Below are 8,781 nucleotides of genomic sequence, written 5' to 3' on the forward strand. Positions count from 1 at the left end.
TCCCAGTCTGACATGCTATTTGGGCTTTCTTCCTGGATACCTTGTACCCATTTAGTCCCAGAAAATTCAAGACATCAATGGTTACCTGTATGCAGGTAAATCTTTCTTCTGTAGCAATCAATATGTCATCCACATATTGTAGAAGTAAATGTTCAGGCCTTGGTTTGTCCTGTTTCCAGATTTCAAGCTCTTTTGCCAGCTGGTTTCCAAAAATTGTCGGGCTATTTTTAAATCCTTGGGGTAGTCTTGTCCATGTCAGCTGCATCTTTCGCCCAGTTTGTGGATTTTCCCATTCGAAAGCAAACAACTTTCTGCTTTCCTTCTCCAAGGGTATGCAAAAGAAAGCATCTTTTAAATCAAGCACTGTAAACCACTGATGAGTCTCCTTTAATGCTGTTAACAATGTATAAGGATTTGCAACCACAGGATATATGTCTTTGGCTATTTGATTCACTGCTCTCAAATCTTGCACTAACCTATATTCTCCCGAGGGTTTTCTAACTGGTAAAATAGGAGTATTGTATTCAGATTCACATTCCTCCAAAATTTTATACTTCAAAAATTTGTCAATCAATTTCTTTAACTCCTGCCTAACTTCTGGTTTAATTGGGTATTGTTTAATTTTTACTGTTCCTGCATCTTCTTTTAGATCTATTTTTACAGGTGCTGCTAATTTTGATTTACCAGGAATATCTGTTTCCCACACTGTAGGGATCACTGCAAAATCCACCTCTGGTGGAATTTCCTGCTCCTCCACTTTTTCTTGTATCATTAGGATTTCTCCTGTTTTTGACTCAGGTATCTTCAAAAAGAGTTCTCCTTCCTCAAAAACAATTTGTGCATTTAATTTAGATAACAAATCCCTTCCTAACAAGGGTATCGGGCATTCTGGTACATACAAAATTTCATGTGTAATTATTTTATTTCCAAATTTCAAATCCAGAGGTTGCAGGAATGGTCTGTTTTCTTCTTTCCCTGTTGCTCCTACTATGTTTGCTGTTTTTGTTCCAATTTTTCCTTTACAAGTATTTAATACCGAAAATGTCGCTCCTGTATCCACTAAAAATTTAACTTCTTTTTCTCCCAGCTTAATTATAACCAGAGGCTCAGCTGGGTTCCCCTCCGGTCCTCTTCATTCATCCAAAACCATCATTCTGGCTACCTCCTTTTGAATATTTCCTCCTGAGCACTGCACATTTTTAGGACAATCTTTTCTCCAATGTCCTTCCTCCCGACACAAAGCACACTGATTCACTCCTAAGGGGGTGTTAAAATTCCGATTGCTAAAATTCATAAATCCTCTCTGTCCACTGCCACCTCGTCCTCTTCCTCTACCTCGTCCTCTGTCTGCTGTTCCTGTCATTATGGCCAGTAATCTATTTTCTCTAATTTTCCTTTCCTCTTTTTCCCTGTTATTATATACTTTCCATGCTGTCTCCAACATTTTATTCAAACTCCTTGAATCCTCTCCCTCCAGCTTCTGAAGTTTCTTTCTTATGTCTGGTGCCGACTGCCCCATAAAAATCAAAGCCAACTGTATCTGAGCCGCCTCTGTTTCTACTCTCAAATCAGTATATTTTCTGGCAGCTTCCTTCAATCTTTCCAAAAACGCTGAGGGAGATTCATTCTTATCTTGTCTCACCTCATATAATTTAGACCAATTCAAAGATTTAGGCATAGCATGTTTAACTCCATATAAAATCCATTTCTGCTACCGACTTAGCCTTTCTCTATGTTCCACTTTATTTGGATCCCACTGCGGATCCCCAGACGGAAAATTCTGCTCTAATGTTCCACCTATTGTCCCACTCAATACTGCCACTTCTGCCTGTGCTTTGCCAGTTTTTAGTACCATCTGCTTTTCTGTATCATCCAACAAATTATCCAAGATCACCTGTAAATCACTCCAGTCTGGATTCTGCGTTCTAATTATAGTATCCACTACTCTGCCAACTCTCTCAGGATCTTCTCTATATACTCCAGCTGCCTGCTTCCAAGCCATCAACTCCACAACCGAAAAGGGCACTTTTACATACGCTGGTCCATCGTTACCAACTCCCTGCCTTAAGGGAGCTATTGTTTGTGCCTGCTGTCGGGTCCTTCGAGAAATGGGGGTATAAATCACAACTTCAGGCGGTCCTTCCCCTGCATCCTCTGTTCCACTGCTTTCTGGTTCTTCCATCTGTTCCCTATGCTCTCGCCCCCATCTCCTTCCTCTCCTGGGAGGGGATATATCCAACTCTGGCCCTTCATCCTCTTTAGGGGCAATATCACATGCCAGACAACATTTCTTCTCTTTCTTATTATCAGAAGTTATAGCCATTATCAAATTGTCCCTACTAACTAGCTTGCACTCATTCTGCCAATCTCTTCTGTGCCTTAAGTAAAAGAATAAATCCACATAAGGTACTTCACTCCATTTCCCTTCTCTTCTACAAAACAACATTAACTGCAGAATGGTGTTATAATTCAGCGTCCCATTCACGGGCCACCTTTCCTGATCCTCCAATGTATACAGAGGCCACCAATGATTACAGTATTCAATCATTTGATTTTTACGTAAATCATCATACAATTCACCCCAATGTGCCAACAGACATCCCAACGGAGATGTTTTCGGTATCTTTCCATCAATGGACAAATTTCCCATACTCTTACTCTTAAATAATTTGGCAAATGCCATTATGTTTATACCCAATACCAAATATCTATTAAATATATAACAAATATCAAAAATCAATAATCAATTATCAGATGTTAAATACCAAGCCAAATATCAAATGCCAAGTTTCAAATACCAAATGCATATATCAAACACCAGATATTAAATGAATACAAATAACAATTGTTGCCAGGTAATGGAGTCCACCTACTTGCCTAGGGCACGGACAAAGCCGACTTCCCTAAGCAAGAGTCATAACCAATATCCCCTGGCAAGATTATTAACCAGCAAATATATTCACACTTTATAACTTCCAACCTCAATAAGAGACACTACAATCGTTGCCAAGACTCACTTCATGCTTAATTGCACATCCCACACTTACAACACTCACGATACTTCCAAGTACACAATATATCTCACAATTTTTTTTTTATTTTTTTTTTTTTTTAAATTTGGGACTCAAACCTAAAATTTCCAAAATGCTTTTGAAGCTGGGACTCTAACCCAGAATCCTCAAAAGTTGTGGGACTCTAACCCACTCCCAAATTGTCCAACCCAGCAATAGCTTTCGCTTATGTCTTACGGGCAGACGCCTAGGCTTCCACTTCCTTCAGGATCCTTTAGTCCAACCTTGCGCGGCTTTCGCCGCGTCTGACAGGCAGACGATAACCAGTGGGACTCTAACCCACTCGGGGGGACTCTAACCCCAAACAATACCGGTGGGACTCTAACCCACTATCCTTAATATTTAAAAGAAGTGTCTTACCAAAATCCAGGGGACGTCGCAAAGAGCCTTATGGATCGGGGATCGATGGGTATCCCCGAGAAATCCTCGGTGCCGGCAGGAACCGATCGGGTCCCCAACTCCTCCGATCTCTCTCAGCGAGGTCCCATCTGGGTCGCCAAAAACTGTTACCGAAAAGCTTGGAATGAAGAACTTATCAACACCAATTTAGTGTAGATAAGCAGACACTTCTTTATTGACGGCCGGGTGCGCGGGCAAGTCCTCTCACAAACCACGCACACCTGTCACCAAAACAATACACCTTATATTAAGACTTATTGATACATATTCATTAGTTTTCCCAGAAAAGTTATACATATTCATTAGACTTCCGGGAAGTCATTAGCATGCGCAAATGTCCTTTACGCAGGCGCAGTGAAGGTCTCTGGTGGTCCTCAGGAGTCCTCTGGTGGTCTTTCATAGTCTTCCTCACTCGTCCGCTTCTTGACCTCTCAGGTGTCTCCAAGCAGCAAACTGGTGTCCATAACGGTTTCCTTAGTGTTGAAAACAAACACTACAAGACTACCAATCTTTGTCAAGACTTCTGTGGTTAAATGATTTTGAACAATACTTAAATTCTTATGGTTACCCATTATACATTTTCTAAGCTCCTAAGTTCCTAAGGCTACGTTTCAAACTTAACACTCCCATACTTATGCTTCACAATTTTCTACTTTTTAGTCAAACCAAACTCTTTTATAATCAGATTTTAATTTCTTTATCTTGTTATCTAAGTTCTAAATGTTTCTACTAGATGATTTTAGCCAATTTCTCCGGCCTTGGTACGGGGCTATACAGGGGATTTCACAGCAGACACTGGTTGGGGGTTAAATGTATAAAATACAACATACATATGATTTTGCTAAAATGTTAAAACTAAATATGATTAATTCTAACTAACAACAAATCAATGACAAATCAGTAACACTACGGTCCCCAAGCAAGAAGAGCAGAGCAGGTCTGGTGACCATAACCATGGTCAGCCTTGTGACCCAGCGATCACAGCCAAGTCTGCAGGGGGAAGGCAGGTCTGAGGTCAAGCAAAGGAGTTGCGATGGCACGGCAAGGTCAGGAGAAGCAGGAGACAAGGCGGGCACAGCATACCTACAGTATGCTGACCCCAAATGCGTGTTCTGAGCTGAGAGAGAGGCAAGCAGGACAGGGAGAGTGGCAGAGGTTTGGCCATCCCCTCCCCTTGTGGTCAGCAGAGCCAAGATTCAGCAGTGCCCACGTTAGGTGCTTGGGATATGCCATCATGGCCCAAGGAGATAAGGAGCTCTGAAAACATGCTGCCAATCTTACCCATGGGGAAGTTAATCATTTATTGTAAAGGAGAGCTTACTGCTGATGTTGCAACAAGGAATGGTATGCAAATTTTCTCCTTATCATCCACACCCATGTGCACACACCCCATGAGAACTTAGGAGGTGGTGTTTCATGGCCATGGGGTGGTAACTCTCACATTGTGAGAGAGTGAAAGAGTTAATGTCTCAAACATTGTGGTAGGGCAAGTTCTGCATAACAAGGAACCCTGCATAACAATGAACTACAGGTGAGAAGCTGGTTAGGACATGGAGCGTGTGCTGGAGGATGCGCAGGTGAGCAGGGCAGCTCAACATATATGGCCAAAGGTCAAAGAATGGTCATGCCTGCAGGGAGGGAGAAGTTACTCCCCAAACAACCCCCAAGCCCACCGACCCATTTCCCAAAGGTTCTGGAAGCACAAACCACGCACGACACCTGATTAGCCTAATGAGTTCAAGTGCCCGCCCAAAGGAGGGGCAAGGAGATTATAAAAGGACACGAATTGAAGCCCCATGTGCGTGTGCCCTCCGGAACTGGACCTCTAGACTGGCTGGACCAACACTGGACCCAGGACCGGTGAAATCTTTCTCTTTTCTTTTTTTCTCTCTCTTTTTTTTCCATAATCCCTACACCTCATCCCTTTAGACATAAACCATTGACCAAGCCTGGGACTAGGAGTGGATCTAGTCGCCCCTAGGCTCCTCTCTGAGAAGGAGTCTAGAAAGCAAGGGGGTCCACTCTGAACCTCATTACTCTATGGGAGGGCTCTCCTTATTTTCTTCCCTGAATTGATCCCCAAATAAGCAAGGCTTGTAGTATATGTTTGGTGACATATGGTTAGCACATTACACAGTTTACTGACATAGTTTCATGCCAATTCTTGTTGCGAGCATGCCAATTCTTGTTGCGAGCGAATAAAAGGAGTTTTGTGAGTTAAAGGATCCCTGGTGTTGTTTCACCTTAATCCTGATCTGGGAATTGGTGAACCTGAGTCATCATCCTGAGAAATTGGGATGTGCCACACATGACAGAGCATTACCTTTGCCTTGTGCAATTTCTGCATTCATTTGCACCAAGAGAAGAGATTACGGGCTCTAGTGGGTCCTTGCTCTTGAACTGTTGGAGCAGAGAGATGTCCAAGGCTGGGGTTGGCTTGGAAAGGAAAATTTTTCCACGTGAGCAGTCAGCTCTTGGTCTCCCTGTCCTTTTGGAGCTGGTGGAGACATCCTGGGGAAAGTGGGCTGAGGAAAGGGGGTCCCTGCAGTCCCAGGTGGCTCTTTTCCAAGGAAAGAGCCTGACAGCAAAGCCTAGGTGGATGTATGGACTGACAGCCAAAGGGTAACCAAGTGGATAAGGGCATGTGCAATGGTGCTGCTGGAGCACGCCATTTCTCTACCCTGCAGGTGGAGAAATGAGGGACTAGTTTTCAATAAACCTACTCTGCTTAACTAGACAAACTGGGTCTCTGAGACACCGGGCAGACCCTTCTGTGACCTGAAGAAATTATTGAATCTCCCTGTGTAAAAATCCACAAAAAAAAATAAAAATCATCATCACATTCTGGAGAAAAGCAAAGCAGAGCTGCAAGATTCCAGATACCTGTACATTCATAGCAATCAAAGTACAAGATCCAATAGGGCTAAAATAAGACTTAGTCAGGGGAGCACAAGTGAAAACCAGGGAACGGAGCACCAGTAAATTAGTAAACTGAACTACCAGGTCTCCTGAATCCTGGCACAGCTCTGCTGTAAAAGGTTAGGAGATGTTTTGTGCTATGTTGGTGTGATGGAACCATGTGTGTTACTGATGGGCTAGACTTAAACTGCCACCATATGAAAGGATTCAGACAACTTCTGTGGCAGCATCTACAAATGCTTAAACAAAAAAACCCCACCATTTTCTCCACTCTGAATGCATAAGAAACATGGGAAGAGGCTGCCATGCTCCTGCAGGAATTCTGCCACCTCCATCTGAATGAGGAAGTGGGCCTGCAACAGCCTTACAAATTTGAGGCATCATCGGATTAAAAGTAAAACAGTATCAGAAACTGCCTGTCCCCAGGCTGGGTGACAACAGTCTTAACTTTTATATAAAAGTGCTTAAGCAAGTATGGTGTGTATGTCAAGTACATGACTGCAGTCCCAGGGTTGGGTAACACAAACACAACACAGGGATCTCCAAGGGTAGGAAGTGACAGAACATCACTACTGCACAGAATTCCAGAAAATGGCATTTACTGGCTTTAATGATCATTCACATCTCACTATTAAAAGGATTACTAATGTGTTACTGTGGCATGGGGTGGGGTGGTAGGTACTGACATCTCTGCTTCCTCATTAGAGCTGACCTTACATTAGTAGAGCAGCTACAGCAGATCTTCACCTGGCACAAGAAGCACATCAGCTTAAGAGAGCTGAAGAGCATTAGAGGATTTTCTCTCTTTTGGGGGTGGCAGAGGGCAGCTGCCAGGCAATGCCTGAGGGGCTCTTGAGCAACTACAGCTGGGCAGTGCTGGAAGCAAGCAAAGCATGCCAGAGCTGGGGTCTTTTGGTCTATGTGAACTAAACTGGGAACTTCAGAGTAGCTCAAGGTGGGATTAGCTAAAAGACACTGTAACCCATCCCTTCTCAGTGAGAGATTCTCCACTGCATTAAAAAAAAAAACAAAACCAAACAATCCAGCCTTGTCCCGATCCAATGTCAGGGAAGGTTTTGATATGATCCCAAGAGCGAGATTAAGACACAAATGAGGTCAAATGCCGTATACCCAAAAGAGCTTTTATTATCAAAAGTAGAAAATAGTAGCGATAGGATAGAATGGAAGAAAAGGCAGAAATCAAGCAAGCAGTCGGGATAGAGTTGCAAGGATAGTCACCACCATGAATCCAGCGGCGTCCCGTTGGTCCTCAGTCTTCAATTCTTCGGTGGTGGGTGCACACCACGGCTTGTCTCCGTGGTTTTTTATAGGGCATAGTCCGATGCATGCATGCACATACGTACTATTCACGCACTGCAGGTTTCATCTATCACACAACCTTCGCGAGATCAACACCAGAAACCAGTATCTTATCCCAAAGACTACAGTTTCCATGACAGTGGTAGTCTCCACATTCTTTGCTGGCTCCAGCCTGTCTCCTCCCCTGGATGCCTCAGTGGCCTGGTAATCATCCTTATGGACAGAGGAGTGCCCTGCTTAAACAAGCCATCTCTGGGATAAGTGGCTTGTCACAGCACACAATCCTTGAGACAAATGGCTTGAGATGACAGTCCAGTCTCTCACAACAAACAATCTTTGAGACAAATAGCTCAAGATAACAATTCAGTCTCTAACAAGCCTGCACCCTGCTCTTACCATACATCCTTGTGCATGTGTTCCCAAAAGTGTCTTCAAATATCCAATCACTCTGGAGGAAAACATTCAAATCTTTATTAAAATACTATTAAGCACTTACAGGGTGGCTTTGTCTTTCTGAAGGCCATACAAATACTCATGAAAGCCTCACAACATCCCTGTGAGGTAGGTTTGTCTTATGTAATTATGTGACTGTTTCATAAATAAAAGATGATGCTGTTTAAATAATCAATGCTTATTTGAAGATGGTGAGTGATTTCCCTGCTTAGGCACAAAATGTGTTGGTTGCTACCATGTGTTTCCAGCATATCTAAGAAGACAGAATGGCATAGAAAATTAATAGAAACAATCAGATGCAATTGAAAACCAGCAGTGGATGGGTTAAAGCGCAGTTCTAACCTGAAAACTTACAGTATAGAAAACAGCATCAGGGGTTTCTAAGGCTGTAGGATCTCAGCAGCCCCTGGTCAGATCCTGCCCAATTTACAAGTGACAAAGGCTATTTGAATGGTTAACTTTGCAAATGACTGTGTGACAAACCAAGGTGTCCTCGTGGCTTATGAGACTCTTAACACCACTGACCCACCTGCAGCTGCCCTGGCTCAGCAGTTCCCACAAGAGGAGAAAGCAGAGGCAATGAGGGATCTTGGAGCTTAGGGTTCCCTTCAGGCTCATT

This window comes from Aquila chrysaetos (assembly GCF_900496995.4).
Source record: "Aquila chrysaetos chrysaetos chromosome W unlocalized genomic scaffold, bAquChr1.4 W_unloc_3, whole genome shotgun sequence".
Classification (NCBI taxonomy): Eukaryota; Metazoa; Chordata; class Aves; order Accipitriformes; family Accipitridae; genus Aquila; species Aquila chrysaetos.